The sequence below is a fragment of the Ambystoma mexicanum genome, chromosome 9 (assembly GCF_040938575.1).
Source record: "Ambystoma mexicanum isolate Mex_15411 chromosome 9, UKY_AmexF1_1, whole genome shotgun sequence".
NCBI classification, from domain to species: Eukaryota; Metazoa; Chordata; class Amphibia; order Caudata; family Ambystomatidae; genus Ambystoma; species Ambystoma mexicanum.
In genome coordinates this window covers 561,854,105-561,869,121 of record NC_090931.1, presented here as the reverse complement: position 1 = coordinate 561,869,121, position 15,017 = coordinate 561,854,105, and the positions used below count along the sequence as shown (strand labels likewise).

Here is a 15,017-nt window from a genome sequence, read left to right as displayed (position 1 = left end):
CAGACAAGCATTTGAGTCGGACCTGAAAAGTACCCAGCTGAATAGGCAGATTCAAATCCCCCAAAGGGGCAGTACAGTGTTGTTTTCACAGAAGCACGAGGATTGCGCCAGATGGAAAACAGTGGCAAATCAGAATGGCTTAACCTTTGTGAAATGGAAGTAGGCCAGCATGCAACAGCCGGAACTTGTCGCTTGGGTCCCCCAGGGCAGCGCACAAAAGGGCCCACGGCCAATTGTGTTTACCGGGGCGACGCAAGGTGTTTGGTCCATGTGGAGATTTGCACAGCTAACAAATCAGAACCCACATAATCGACAGCACAGACACCAAGCAACCCTAAGAACAGGGGAGCTGTCTCTATTTTTCACCAGAATAATAAGCAGCTAACCACTCAGTTTGTGTTCCCTTCCTCCAACCCTCCTGAAAGGGAGAGAGGAACGGTCATCAATAGCAGACAGCAGCTGCATAAATGCAACACTGTCCACTTGCTTCACGCTCAGAAGAGAACACTTCAACTCTTCCTCGTGGTTAGCGAAGACCAGACACTTTCGAACACATTTCCTCAGTTAAGAACTATAGAAATGATCCCTGAAAGTATAGTCTTAATAGCACAAAGGGCAGCCCAGGCAGGTGGAAGAAGCTGCCACCCATCTCACTTAGGGTGGGAAAGCGTCTATCGTCCCAAAGGCAACAAAAAGCCCCTCCATTTCTGCATAGGAAAACCTTTCCCGCAACACCATAGAAAACATTTCCTATCCATAGCGTTGGCAAAAGATGACAAAAATGCCTGTACTTTGTAAATTTACATATTGAAGACCAGCAGCCAATAAAATTCGTCAGTGTGGATGACAGAGACAAGGGGCTCCCATGGCCCAGCCAAGGCTGGCCTCAGTAAACAGAGTGGCCATATTACGATGGCAATGAGTGTTATTCAATATCTGGGAAGCTTTGCAGTGGAATTCGAGCAAGCATAAGTGGGAGGCAACGTGAACAAGGGCGGTGTGACTTTTATGAGAACGTAATGCATGTGATGGAAGGGTATTGCGCGCATTGGCCAGACAAGCATTTGAGTCGGACCTGAAAAGTACCCAGCTGAATAGGCAGATTCAAAGGCAGTACAGTGTTGTTTTCACAGAAGCACGAGGATTGCGCCAGTTGAAAAACAGTGGCAAATCAGAATGGCTTAACCTTTGTGAAATGGAAGTAGGCCAGCATGCAACAGCCGGAACTTGTCGCTTGGGTCCCCCAGGGCAGCGCACAAAAGGGCCCACGGCAATTGTGTTTACCGGGGCGACGCAAGGTGTTTGGTCCATGTGGAGATTTGCACAGCTAACAAATCAGAACCCACATAATCGACAGCACAGACACCAAGCAACCCTAAGAACAGGGGAGCTGTCTCTATTTTTCACCAGAATAATAAGCAGCTAACCACTCAGTTTGTGTTCCCTTCCTCCAACCCTCCTGAAAGGGAGAGAGGAACGGTCATCAATAGCAGACAGCAGCTGCATAAATGCAACACTGTTCACTTGCTTCACGCTCAGAAGAGAACACTTCAACTCTTCCTCGTGGTTAGCGAAGACCAGACACTTTCGAACACATTTCCTCAGTTAAGAACTATAGAAATGATCCCTGAAAGTATAGTCTTAACAGCACAAAGGGCAGCCCAGGCAGGTGGAAGAAGCTGCCACCCATCTCACTTAGGGTGGGAAAGCGTCTATCGTCCCAAAGGCAACAAAAAGCCCCTCCATTTCTGCATAGGAAAACCTTTCCCGCAACACCATAGAAAACATTTCCTATCCATAGCGTTGGCAAAAGATGACAAAAATGCCTGTACTTTGTAAATTTACATATTGAAGACCAGCAGCCAATAAAATACGTCAGTGTGGATGACAGAGACAAGGGGCTCCCATGGCCCAGCCAAGGCTGGCCTCAGTAAACAGAGTGGCCATATTACGATGGCAATGAGTGTTATTCAATATCTGGGAAGCTTTGCAGTGGAATTCGAGCAAGCATAAGTGGGAGGCAACGTGAACAATGGCGGTGTGACTTTTATGAGAACGTAATGCATGTGATGGAAGGGTATTGCGCGCATTGGCCAGACAAGCATTTGAGTCGGACCTGAAAAGTACCCAGCTGAATAGGCAGATTCAAATCCCCCAAAAGGGCAGTACAGTGTTGTTTTCACAGAAGCACGAGGATTGCGCCAGATGGAAAACAGTGGCAAATCAGAATGGCTTAACCTTTGTGAAATGGAAGTAGGCCAGCATGCAACAGCCGGAACTTGTCGCTTGGGTCCCCCAGGGCAGCGCACAAAAGGGCCCACGGCAATTGTGTTTACCGGGGCGACGCAAGGTGTTTGGTCCATGTGGAGATTTGCACAGCTAACAAATCAGAACCCACATAATCGACAGCACAGACACCAAGCAACCCTAAGAACAGGGGAGCTGTCTCTATTTTTCACCAGAATAATAAGCAGCTAACCACTCAGTTTGTGTTCCCTTCCTCCAACCCTCCTGAAAGGGAGAGAGGAACGGTCATCAATAGCAGACAGCAGCTGCATAAATGCAACACTGTCCACTTGCTTCACGCTCAGAAGAGAACACTTCAACTCTTCCTCGTGGTTAGCGAAGACCAGACACTTTCGAACACATTTCCTCAGTTAAGAACTATAGAAATGATCCCTGAAAGTATAGTCTTAATAGCACAAAGGGCAGCCCAGGCAGGTGGAAGAAGCTGCCACCCATCTCACTTAGGGTGGGAAAGCGTCTATCGTCCCAAAGGCAACAAAAAGCCCCTCCATTTCTGCATAGGAAAACCTTTCCCGTAACACCATAGAAAACATTTCCTATCCATAGCGTTGGCAAAAGATAACAAAAATGCCTGTACTTTGTAAATTTACATATTGAAGACCAGCAGCCAATAAAATTCGTCAGTGTGGATGACAGAGACAAGGGGCTCCCATGGCCCAGCCAAGGCTGGCCTCAGTAAACAGAGTGGCCATATTACGATGGCAATGAGTGTTATTCAATATCTGGGAAGCTTTGCAGTGGAATTCGAGCAAGCATAAGTGGGAGGCAACGTGAACAATGGCGGTGTGACTTTTATGAGAACGTAATGCATGTGATGGAAGGGTATTGCGCGCATTGGCCAGACAAGCATTTGAGTCGGACCTGAAAAGTACCCAGCTGAATAGGCAGATTCAAATCCCCCAAAGGGGCAGTACAGTGTTGTTTTCACAGAAGCACGAGGATTGCGCCAGATGGAAAACAGTGGCAAATCAGAATGGCTTAACCTTTGTGAAATGGAAGTAGGCCAGCATGCAACAGCCGGAACTTGTCGCTTGGGTCCCCCAGGGCAGCGCACAAAAGAGCCCACGGCCAATTGTGTTTACCGGGGCGACGCAAGGTGTTTGGTCCATGTGGAGATTTGCACAGCTAACAAATCAGAACCCACATAATCGACAGCACAGACACCAAGCAACCCTAAGAACAGGGGAGCTGTCTCTATTTTTCACCAGAATAATAAGCAGCTAACCACTCAGTTTGTGTTCCCTTCCTCCAACCCTCCTGAAAGGGAGAGAGGAACGGTCATCAATAGCAGACAGCAGCTGCATAAATGCAACACTGTCCACTTGCTTCACGCTCAGAAGAGAACACTTCAACTCTTCCTCGTGGTTAGCGAAGACCAGACACTTTCGAACACATTTCCTCAGTTAAGAACTATAGAAATGATCCCTGAAAGTATAGTCTTAATAGCACAAAGGGCAGCCCAGGCAGGTGGAAGAAGCTGCCACCCATCTCACTTAGGGTGGGAAAGCGTCTATCGTCCCAAAGGCAACAAAAAGCCCCTCCATTTCTGCATAGGAAAACCTTTCCCGCAACACCATAGAAAACATTTCCTATCCATAGCGTTGGCAAAAGATGACAAAAATGCCTGTACTTTGTAAATTTACATATTGAAGACCAGCAGCCAATAAAATTCGTCAGTGTGGATGACAGAGACAAGGGGCTCCCATGGCCCAGTCAAGGCTGGCCTCAGTAAACAGAGTGGCCATATTACGATGGCAATGAGTGTTATTCAATATCTGGGAAGCTTTGCAGTGGAATTCGAGCAAGCATAAGTGGGAGGCAACGTGAACAATGGCGGTGTGACTTTTATGAGAACGTAATGCATGTGATGGAAGGGTATTGCGCGCATTGGCCAGACAAGCATTTGAGTCGGACCTGAAAAGTACCCAGCTGAATAGGCAGATTCAAATCCCCCAAAAGGGCAGTACAGTGTTGTTTTCACAGAAGCACGAGGATTGCGCCAGATGGAAAACAGTGGCAAATCAGAATGGCTTAACCTTTGTGAAATGGAAGTAGGCCAGCATGCAACAGCCGGAACTTGTCGCTTGGGTCCCCCAGGGCAGCGCACAAAAGGGCCCACGGCCAATTGTGTTTACCGGGGCGACGCAAGGTGTTTGGTCCATGTGGAGATTTGCACAGCTAACAAATCAGAACCCACATAATCGACAGCACAGACACCAAGCAACCCTAAGAAGAGGGGAGCTGTCTCTATTTTTCACCAGAATAATAAGCAGCTAACCACTCAGTTTGTGTTCCCTTCCTCCAACCCTCCTGAAAGGGAGAGAGGAACGGTCATCAATAGCAGACAGCAGCTGCATAAATGCAACACTGTCCACTTGCTTCACGCTCAGAAGAGAACACTTCAACTCTTCCTCGTGGTTAGCGAAGACCAGACACTTTCGAACACATTTCCTCAGTTAAGAACTATAGAAATGATCCCTGAAAGTATAGTCTTAATAGCACAAAGGGCAGCCCAGGCAGGTGGAAGAAGCTGCCACCCATCTCACTTAGGGTGGGAAAGCGTCTATCGTCCCAAAGGCAACAAAAAGCCCCTCCATTTCTGCATAGGAAAACCTTTCCCGCAACACCATAGAAAACATTTCCTATCCATAGCGTTGGCAAAAGATGACAAAAATGCCTGTACTTTGTAAATTTACATATTGAAGACCAGCAGCCAATAAAATTCGTCAGTGTGGATGACAGAGACAAGGGGCTCCCATGGCCCAGCCAAGGCTGGCCTCAGTAAACAGAGTGGCCATATTACGATGGCAATGAGTGTTATTCAATATCTGGGAAGCTTTGCAGTGGAATTCGAGCAAGCATAAGTGGGAGGCAACGTGAACAATGGCGGTGTGACTTTTATGAGAACGTAATGCATGTGATGGAAGGGTATTGCGCGCATTGGCCAGACAAGCATTTGAGTCGGACCTGAAAAGTACCCAGCTGAATAGGCAGATTCAAAGGCAGTACAGTGTTGTTTTCACAGAAGCACGAGGATTGCGCCAGATGAAAAACAGTGGCAAATCAGAATGGCTTAACCTTTGTGAAATGGAAGTAGGCCAGCATGCAACAGCCGGAACTTGTCGCTTGGGTCCCCCAGGGCAGCGCACAAAAGGGCCCACGGCAATTGTGTTTACCGGGGCGACGCAAGGTGTTTGGTCCATGTGGAGATTTGCACAGCTAACAAATCAGAACCCACATAATCGACAGCACAGACACCAAGCAACCCTAAGAACAGGGGAGCTGTCTCTATTTTTCACCAGAATAATAAGCAGCTAACCACTCAGTTTGTGTTCCCTTCCTCCAACCCTCCTGAAAGGGAGAGAGGAACGGTCATCAATAGCAGACAGCAGCTGCATAAATGCAACACTGTCCACTTGCTTCACGCTCAGAAGAGAACACTTCAACTCTTCCTCGTGGTTAGCGAAGACCAGACACTTTCGAACACATTTCCTCAGTTAAGAACTATAGAAATGATCCCTGAAAGTATAGTCTTAATAGCACAAAGGGCAGCCCAGGCAGGTGGAAGAAGCTGCCACCCATCTCACTTAGGGTGGGAAAGCGTCTATCGTCCCAAATGCAACAAAAAGCCCCTCCATTTCTGCATAGGAAAACCTTTCCCGCAACACCATAGAAAACATTTCCTATCCATAGCGTTGGCAAAAGATGACAAAAATGCCTGTACTTTGTAAATTTACATATTGAAGACCAGCAGCCAATAAAATTCGTCAGTGTGGATGACAGAGACAAGGGGCTCCCATGGCCCAGCCAAGGCTGGCCTCAGTAAACAGAGTGGCCATATTACGATGGCAATGAGTGTTATTCAATATCTGGGAAGCTTTGCAGTGGAATTCGAGCAAGCATAAGTGGGAGGCAACGTGAACAATGGCGGTGTGACTTTTATGAGAACGTAATGCATGTGATGGAAGGGTATTGCGCGCATTGGCCAGACAAGCATTTGAGTCGGACCTGAAAAGTACCCAGCTGAATAGGCAGATTCAAATCCCCCAAAGGGGCAGTACAGTGTTGTTTTCACAGAAGCACGAGGATTGCGCCAGATGGAAAACAGTGGCAAATCAGAATGGCTTAACCTTTGTGAAATGGAAGTAGGCCAGCATGCAACAGCCGGAACTTGTCGCTTGGGTCCCCCAGGGCAGCGCACAAAAGGGCCCACGGCCAATTGTGTTTACCGGGGCGACGCAAGGTGTTTGGTCCATGTGGAGATTTGCACAGCTAACAAATCAGAACCCACATAATCGACAGCACAGACACCAAGCAACCCTAAGAACAGGGGAGCTGTCTCTATTTTTCACCAGAATAATAAGCAGCTAACCACTCAGTTTGTGTTCCCTTCCTCCAACCCTCCTGAAAGGGAGAGAGGAACGGTCATCAATAGCAGACAGCAGCTGCATAAATGCAACACTGTCCACTTGCTTCACGCTCAGAAGAGAACACTTCAACTCTTCCTCGTGGTTAGCGAAGACCAGACACTTTCGAACACATTTCCTCAGTTAAGAACTATAGAAATGATCCCTGAAAGTATAGTCTTAATAGCACAAAGGGCAGCCCAGGCAGGTGGAAGAAGCTGCCACCCATCTCACTTAGGGTGGGAAAGCGTCTATCGTCCCAAAGGCAACAAAAAGCCCCTCCATTTCTGCATAGGAAAACCTTTCCCGCAACACCATAGAAAACATTTCCTATCCATAGCGTTGGCAAAAGATGACAAAAATGCCTGTACTTTGTAAATTTACATATTGAAGACCAGCAGCCAATAAAATTCGTCAGTGTGGATGACAGAGACAAGGGGCTCCCATGGCCCAGCCAAGGCTGGCCTCAGTAAACAGAGTGGCCATATTACGATGGCAATGAGTGTTATTCAATATCTGGGAAGCTTTGCAGTGGAATTCGAGCAAGCATAAGTGGGAGGCAACGTGAACAATGGCGGTGTGACTTTTATGAGAACGTAATGCATGTGATGGAAGGGTATTGCGTGCATTGGCCAGACAAGCATTTGAGTCGGACCTGAAAAGTACCCAGCTGAATAGGCAGATTCAAATCCCCCAAAAGGGCAGTACAGTGTTGTTTTCACAGAAGCACGAGGATTGCGCCAGATGGAAAACAGTGGCAAATCAGAATGGCTTAACCTTTGTGAAATGGAAGTAGGCCAGCATGCAACAGCCGGAACTTGTCGCTTGGGTCCCCCAGGGCAGCGCACAAAAGGGCCCACGGCCAATTGTGTTTACCGGGGCGACGCAAGGTGTTTGGTCCATGTGGAGATTTGCACAGCTAACAAATCAGAACCCACATAATCGACAGCACAGACACCAAGCAACCCTAAGAACAGGGGAGCTGTCTCTATTTTTCACCAGAATAATAAGCAGCTAACCACTCAGTTTGTGTTCCCTTCCTCCAACCCTCCTGAAAGGGAGAGAGGAACGGTCATCAATAGCAGACAGCAGCTGCATAAATGCAACACTGTCCACTTGCTTCACGCTCAGAAGAGAACACTTCAACTCTTCCTCGTGGTTAGCGAAGACCAGACACTTTCGAACACATTTCCTCAGTTAAGAACTATAGAAATGATCCCTGAAAGTATAGTCTTAATAGCACAAAGGGCAGCCCAGGCAGGTGGAAGAAGCTGCCACCCATCTCACTTAGGGTGGGAAAGCGTCTATCGTCCCAAAGGCAACAAAAAGCCCCTCCATTTCTGCATAGGAAAACCTTTCCCGCAACACCATAGAAAACATTTCCTATCCATAGCGTTGGCAAAAGATGACAAAAATGCCTGTACTTTGTAAATTTACATATTGAAGACCAGCAGCCAATAAAATTCGTCAGTGTGGATGACAGAGACAAGGGGCTCCCATGGCCCAGCCAAGGCTGGCCTCAGTAAACAGAGTGGCCATATTACGATGGCAATGAGTGTTATTCAATATCTGGGAAGCTTTGCAGTGGAATTCGAGCAAGCATAAGTGGGAGGCAACGTGAACAATGGCGGTGTGACTTTTATGAGAACGTAATGCATGTGATGGAAGGGTATTGCGCGCATTGGCCAGACAAGCATTTGAGTCGGACCTGAAAAGTACCCAGCTGAATAGGCAGATTCAAAGGCAGTACAGTGTTGTTTTCACAGAAGCACGAGGATTGCGCCAGATGAAAAACAGTGGCAAATCAGAATGGCTTAACCTTTGTGAAATGGAAGTAGGCCAGCATGCAACAGCCGGAACTTGTCGCTTGGGTCCCCCAGGGCAGCGCACAAAAGGGCCCACGGCAATTGTGTTTACCGGGGCGACGCAAGGTGTTTGGTCCATGTGGAGATTTGCACAGCTAACAAATCAGAACCCACATAATCGACAGCACAGACACCAAGCAACCCTAAGAACAGGGGAGCTGTCTCTATTTTTCACCAGAATAATAAGCAGCTAACCACTCAGTTTGTGTTCCCTTCCTCCAACCCTCCTGAAAGGGAGAGAGGAACGGTCATCAATAGCAGACAGCAGCTGCATAAATGCAACACTGTCCACTTGCTTCACGCTCAGAAGAGAACACTTCAACTCTTCCTCGTGGTTAGCGAAGACCAGACACTTTCGAACACATTTCCTCAGTTAAGAACTATAGAAATGATCCCTGAAAGTATAGTATTAATAGCACAAAGGGCAGCCCAGGCAGGTGGAAGAAGCTGCCACCCATCTCACTTAGGGTGGGAAAGCGTCTATCGTCCCAAAGGCAACAAAAAGCCCCTCCATTTCTGCATAGGAAAACCTTTCCCGCAACACCATAGAAAACATTTCCTATCCATAGCGTTGGCAAAAGATGACAAAAATGCCTGTACTTTGTAAATTTACATATTGAAGACCAGCAGCCAATAAAATTCGTCAGTGTGGATGACAGAGACAAGGGGCTCCCATGGCCCAGCCAAGGCTGGCCTCAGTAAACAGAGTGGCCATATTACGATGGCAATGAGTGTTATTCAATATCTGGGAAGCTTTGCAGTGGAATTCGAGCAAGCATAAGTGGGAGGCAACGTGAACAATGGCGGTGTGACTTTTATGAGAACGTAATGCATGTGATGGAAGGGTATTGCGCGCATTGGCCAGACAAGCATTTGAGTCGGACCTGAAAAGTACCCAGCTGAATAGGCAGATTCAAAGGCAGTACAGTGTTGTTTTCACAGAAGCACGAGGATTGCGCCAGATGGAAAACAGTGGCAAATCAGAATGGCTTAACCTTTGTGAAATGGAAGTAGGCCAGCATGCAACAGCCGGAACTTGTCGCTTGGGTCCCCCAGGGCAGCGCACAAAAGGGCCCATGGCCAATTGTGTTTACCGGGGCGACGCAAGGTGTTTGGTCCATGTGGAGATTTGCACAGCTAACAAATCAGAACCCACATAATCGACAGCACAGACACCAAGCAACCCTAAGAACAGGGGAGCTGTCTCTATTTTTCACCAGAATAATAAGCAGCTAACCACTCAGTTTGTGTTCCCTTCCTCCAACCCTCCTGAAAGGGAGAGAGGAACGGTCATCAATAGCAGACAGCAGCTGCATAAATGCAACACTGCCCACTTGCTTCACGCTCAGAAGAGAACACTTCAACTCTTCCTCGTGGTTAGCGAAGACCAGACACTTTCGAACACATTTCCTCAGTTAAGAACTATAGAAATGATCCCTGAAAGTATAGTCTTAATAGCACAAAGGGCAGCCCAGGCAGGTGGAAGAAGCTGCCACCCATCTCACTTAGGGTGTGAAAGCGTCTATCGTCCCAAAGGCAACAAAAAGCCCCTCCATTTCTGCATAGGAAAACCTTTCCCGCAACACCATAGAAAACATTTCCTATCCATAGCGTTGGCAAAAGATGACAAAAATGCCTGTACTTTGTAAATTTACATATTGAAGACCAGCAGCCAATAAAATTCGTCAGTGTGGATGACAGAGACAAGGGGCTCCCATGGCCCAGCCAAGGCTGGCCTCAGTAAACAGAGTGGCCATATTACGATGGCAATGAGTGTTATTCAATATCTGGGAAGCTTTGCAGTGGAATTCGAGCAAGCATAAGTGGGAGGCAACGTGAACAATGGCGGTGTGACTTTTATGAGAACGTAATGCATGTGATGGAAGGGTATTGCGCGCATTGGCCAGACAAGCATTTGAGTCGGACCTGAAAAGTACCCAGCTGAATAGGCAGATTCAAAGGCAGTACAGTGTTGTTTTCACAGAAGCACGAGGATTGCGCCAGATGAAAAACAGTGGCAAATCAGAATGGCTTAACCTTTGTGAAATGGAAGTAGGCCAGCATGCAACAGCCGGAACTTGTCGCTTGGGTCCCCCAGGGCAGCGCACAAAAGGGCCCACGGCAATTGTGTTTACCGGGGCGACGCAAGGTGTTTGGTCCATGTGGAGATTTGCACAGCTAACAAATCAGAACCCACATAATCGACAGCACAGACACCAAGCAACCCTAAGAACAGGGGAGCTGTCTCTATTTTTCACCAGAATAATAAGCAGCTAACCACTCAGTTTGTGTTCCCTTCCTCCAACCCTCCTGAAAGGGAGAGAGGAACGGTCATCAATAGCAGACAGCAGCTGCATAAATGCAACACTGTCCACTTGCTTCACGCTCAGAAGAGAACACTTCAACTCTTCCTCGTGGTTAGCGAAGACCAGACACTTTCGAACACATTTCCTCAGTTAAGAACTATAGAAATGATCCCTGAAAGTATAGTCTTAATAGCACAAAGGGCAGCCCAGGCAGGTGGAAGAAGCTGCCACCCATCTCACTTAGGGTGGGAAAGCGTCTATCGTCCCAAATGCAACAAAAAGCCCCTCCATTTCTGCATAGGAAAACCTTTCCCGCAACACCATAGAAAACATTTCCTATCCATAGCGTTGGCAAAAGATGACAAAAATGCCTGTACTTTGTAAATTTACATATTGAAGACCAGCAGCCAATAAAATTCGTCAGTGTGGATGACAGAGACAAGGGGCTCCCATGGCCCAGCCAAGGCTGGCCTCAGTAAACAGAGTGGCCATATTACGATGGCAATGAGTGTTATTCAATATCTGGGAAGCTTTGCAGTGGAATTCGAGCAAGCATAAGTGGGAGGCAACGTGAACAATGGCGGTGTGACTTTTATGAGAACGTAATGCATGTGATGGAAGGGTATTGCGCGCATTGGCCAGACAAGCATTTGAGTCGGACCTGAAAAGTACCCAGCTGAATAGGCAGATTCAAATCCCCCAAAGGGGCAGTACAGTGTTGTTTTCACAGAAGCACGAGGATTGCGCCAGATGGAAAACAGTGGCAAATCAGAATGGCTTAACCTTTGTGAAATGGAAGTAGGCCAGCATGCAACAGCCGGAACTTGTCGCTTGGGTCCCCCAGGGCAGCGCACAAAAGGGCCCACGGCCAATTGTGTTTACCGGGGCGACGCAAGGTGTTTGGTCCATGTGGAGATTTGCACAGCTAACAAATCAGAACCCACATAATCGACAGCACAGACACCAAGCAACCCTAAGAACAGGGGACCTGTCTCTATTTTTCACCAGAATAATAAGCAGCTAACCACTCAGTTTGTGTTCCCTTCCTCCAACCCTCCTGAAAGGGAGAGAGGAACGGTCATCAATAGCAGACAGCAGCTGCATAAATGCAACACTGTTCACTTGCTTCACGCTCAGAAGAGAACACTTCAACTCTTCCTCGTGGTTAGCGAAGACCAGACACTTTCGAACACATTTCCTCAGTTAAGAACTATAGAAATGATCCCTGAAAGTATAGTCTTAATAGCACAAAGGGCAGCCCAGGCAGGTGGAAGAAGCTGCCACCCATCTCACTTAGGGTGGGAAAGCGTCTATCGTCCCAAAGGCAACAAAAAGCCCCTCCATTTCTGCATAGGAAAACCTTTCCCGCAACACCATAGAAAACATTTCCTATCCATAGCGTTGGCAAAAGATGACAAAAATGCCTGTACTTTGTAAATTTACATATTGAAGACCAGCAGCCAATAAAATTCGTCAGTGTGGATGACAGAGACAAGGGGCTCCCATGGCCCAGCCAAGGCTGGCCTCAGTAAACAGAGTGGCCATATTACGATGGCAATGAGTGTTATTCAATATCTGGGAAGCTTTGCAGTGGAATTCGAGCAAGCATAAGTGGGAGGCAACGTGAACAATGGCGGTGTGACTTTTATGAGAACGTAATGCATGTGATGGAAGGGTATTGCGCGCATTGGCCAGACAAGCATTTGAGTCGGACCTGAAAAGTACCCAGCTGAATAGGCAGATTCAAATCCCCCAAAAGGGCAGTACAGTGTTGTTTTCACAGAAGCACGAGGATTGCGCCAGATGGAAAACAGTGGCAAATCAGAATGGCTTAACCTTTGTGAAATGGAAGTAGGCCAGCATGCAACAGCCGGAACTTGTCGCTTGGGTCCCCCAGGGCAGCGCACAAAAGGGCCCACGGCCAATTGTGTTTACCGGGGCGACGCAAGGTGTTTGGTCCATGTGGAGATTTGCACAGCTAACAAATCAGAACCCACATAATCGACAGCACAGACACCAAGCAACCCTAAGAACAGGGGAGCTGTCTCTATTTTTCACCAGAATAATAAGCAGCTAACCACTCAGTTTGTGTTCCCTTCCTCCAACCCTCCTGAAAGGGAGAGAGGAACGGTCATCAATAGCAGACAGCAGCTGCATAAATGCAACACTGTCCACTTGCTTCACGCTCAGAAGAGAACACTTCAACTCTTCCTCGTGGTTAGCGAAGACCAGACACTTTCGAACACATTTCCTCAGTTAAGAACTATAGAAATGATCCCTGAAAGTATAGTCTTAATAGCACAAAGGGCAGCCCAGGCAGGTGGAAGAAGCTGCCACCCATCTCACTTAGGGTGGGAAAGCGTCTATCGTCCCAAAGGCAACAAAAAGCCCCTCCATTTCTGCATAGGAAAACCTTTCCCGCAACACCATAGAAAACATTTCCTATCCATAGCGTTGGCAAAAGATGACAAAAATGCCTGTACTTTGTAAATTTACATATTGAAGACCAGCAGCCAATAAAATTCGTCAGTGTGGATGACAGAGACAAGGGGCTCCCATGGCCCAGCCAAGGCTGGCCTCAGTAAACAGAGTGGCCATATTACGATGGCAATGAGTGTTATTCAATATCTGGGAAGCTTTGCAGTGGAATTCGAGCAAGCATAAGTGGGAGGCAACGTGAACAATGGCGGTGTGACTTTTATGAGAACGTAATGCATGTGATGGAAGGGTATTGCGCGCATTGGCCAGACAAGCATTTGAGTCGGACCTGAAAAGTACCCAGCTGAATAGGCAGATTCAAAGGCAGTACAGTGTTGTTTTCACAGAAGCACGAGGATTGCGCCAGATGGAAAACAGTGGCAAATCAGAATGGCTTAACCTTTGTGAAATGGAAGTAGGCCAGCATGCAACAGCCGGAACTTGTCGCTTGGGTCCCCCAGGGCAGCGCACAAAAGGGCCCATGGCCAATTGTGTTTACCGGGGCGACGCAAGGTGTTTGGTCCATGTGGAGATTTGCACAGCTAACAAATCAGAACCCACATAATCGACAGCACAGACACCAAGCAACCCTAAGAACAGGGGAGCTGTCTCTATTTTTCACCAGAATAATAAGCAGCTAACCACTCAGTTTGTGTTCCCTTCCTCCAACCCTCCTGAAAGGGAGAGAGGAACGGTCATCAATAGCAGACAGCAGCTGCATAAATGCAACACTGCCCACTTGCTTCACGCTCAGAAGAGAACACTTCAACTCTTCCTCGTGGTTAGCGAAGACCAGACACTTTCGAACACATTTCCTCAGTTAAGAACTATAGAAATGATCCCTGAAAGTATAGTCTTAATAGCACAAAGGGCAGCCCAGGCAGGTGGAAGAAGCTGCCACCCATCTCACTTAGGGTGTGAAAGCGTCTATCGTCCCAAAGGCAACAAAAAGCCCCTCCATTTCTGCATAGGAAAACCTTTCCCGCAACACCATAGAAAACATTTCCTATCCATAGCGTTGGCAAAAGATGACAAAAATGCCTGTACTTTGTAAATTTACATATTGAAGACCAGCAGCCAATAAAATTCGTCAGTGTGGATGACAGAGACAAGGGGCTCCCATGGCCCAGCCAAGGCTGGCCTCAGTAAACAGAGTGGCCATATTACGATGGCAATGAGTGTTATTCAATATCTGGGAAGCTTTGCAGTGGAATTCGAGCAAGCATAAGTGGGAGGCAACGTGAACAATGGCGGTGTGACTTTTATGAGAACGTAATGCATGTGATGGAAGGGTATTGCGCGCATTGGCCAGACAAGCATTTGAGTCGGACCTGAAAAGTACCCAGCTGAATAGGCAGATTCAAAGGCAGTACAGTGTTGTTTTCACAGAAGCACGAGGATTGCGCCAGATGAAAAACAGTGGCAAATCAGAATGGCTTAACCTTTGTGAAATGGAAGTAGGCCAGCATGCAACAGCCGGAACTTGTCGCTTGGGTCCCCCAGGGCAGCGCACAAAAGGGCCCACGGCAATTGTGTTTACCGGGGCGACGCAAGGTGTTTGGTCCATGTGGAGATTTGCACAGCTAACAAATCAGAACCCACATAATCGACAGCACAGACACCAAGCAACCCTAAGAACAGGGGAGCTGTCTCTA

The 15,017-nt window shown here is 47.6% G+C and overlaps 14 non-coding genes across 14 annotated transcripts; all 14 read right to left on the bottom strand.

The window, feature by feature from the left end:
* Window positions 1–384: 384 nt before the first annotated feature.
* LOC138489930 (small nucleolar RNA U3) lies at window positions 385–602 on the bottom strand. Its single transcript, XR_011275019.1, has one exon. It is a non-coding gene; the product is annotated as a small nucleolar RNA U3 (small nucleolar RNA).
* Window positions 603–1,425: 823 nt separating this feature from the next.
* Window positions 1,426–1,643, bottom strand: LOC138490732 (small nucleolar RNA U3). The gene has a single exon (XR_011275646.1). It is a non-coding gene; the product is annotated as a small nucleolar RNA U3 (small nucleolar RNA).
* Window positions 1,644–2,477: 834 nt separating this feature from the next.
* On the bottom strand, window positions 2,478–2,695 carry LOC138489929 (small nucleolar RNA U3). The gene has a single exon (XR_011275018.1). It is a non-coding gene; the product is annotated as a small nucleolar RNA U3 (small nucleolar RNA).
* An 835-nt stretch (window positions 2,696–3,530) lies between these two features.
* On the bottom strand, window positions 3,531–3,748 carry LOC138489928 (small nucleolar RNA U3). The gene has a single exon (XR_011275017.1). It is a non-coding gene; the product is annotated as a small nucleolar RNA U3 (small nucleolar RNA).
* Window positions 3,749–4,583: 835 nt separating this feature from the next.
* LOC138489927 (small nucleolar RNA U3) lies at window positions 4,584–4,801 on the bottom strand. The gene has a single exon (XR_011275016.1). It is a non-coding gene; the product is annotated as a small nucleolar RNA U3 (small nucleolar RNA).
* An 823-nt stretch (window positions 4,802–5,624) lies between these two features.
* Window positions 5,625–5,842, bottom strand: LOC138489925 (small nucleolar RNA U3). Its single transcript, XR_011275014.1, has one exon. It is a non-coding gene; the product is annotated as a small nucleolar RNA U3 (small nucleolar RNA).
* Window positions 5,843–6,677: 835 nt separating this feature from the next.
* LOC138489924 (small nucleolar RNA U3) lies at window positions 6,678–6,895 on the bottom strand. Its single transcript, XR_011275013.1, has one exon. It is a non-coding gene; the product is annotated as a small nucleolar RNA U3 (small nucleolar RNA).
* Window positions 6,896–7,730: 835 nt separating this feature from the next.
* Window positions 7,731–7,948, bottom strand: LOC138489923 (small nucleolar RNA U3). The gene has a single exon (XR_011275012.1). It is a non-coding gene; the product is annotated as a small nucleolar RNA U3 (small nucleolar RNA).
* An 823-nt stretch (window positions 7,949–8,771) lies between these two features.
* Window positions 8,772–8,989, bottom strand: LOC138490380 (small nucleolar RNA U3). The gene has a single exon (XR_011275414.1). It is a non-coding gene; the product is annotated as a small nucleolar RNA U3 (small nucleolar RNA).
* An 824-nt stretch (window positions 8,990–9,813) lies between these two features.
* On the bottom strand, window positions 9,814–10,031 carry LOC138490231 (small nucleolar RNA U3). The gene has a single exon (XR_011275280.1). It is a non-coding gene; the product is annotated as a small nucleolar RNA U3 (small nucleolar RNA).
* An 823-nt stretch (window positions 10,032–10,854) lies between these two features.
* LOC138489922 (small nucleolar RNA U3) lies at window positions 10,855–11,072 on the bottom strand. Its single transcript, XR_011275011.1, has one exon. It is a non-coding gene; the product is annotated as a small nucleolar RNA U3 (small nucleolar RNA).
* Window positions 11,073–11,907: 835 nt separating this feature from the next.
* Window positions 11,908–12,125, bottom strand: LOC138490731 (small nucleolar RNA U3). Its single transcript, XR_011275645.1, has one exon. It is a non-coding gene; the product is annotated as a small nucleolar RNA U3 (small nucleolar RNA).
* An 835-nt stretch (window positions 12,126–12,960) lies between these two features.
* LOC138489920 (small nucleolar RNA U3) lies at window positions 12,961–13,178 on the bottom strand. Its single transcript, XR_011275010.1, has one exon. It is a non-coding gene; the product is annotated as a small nucleolar RNA U3 (small nucleolar RNA).
* An 824-nt stretch (window positions 13,179–14,002) lies between these two features.
* Window positions 14,003–14,220, bottom strand: LOC138490230 (small nucleolar RNA U3). The gene has a single exon (XR_011275279.1). It is a non-coding gene; the product is annotated as a small nucleolar RNA U3 (small nucleolar RNA).
* Window positions 14,221–15,017: the final 797 nt, after the last annotated feature.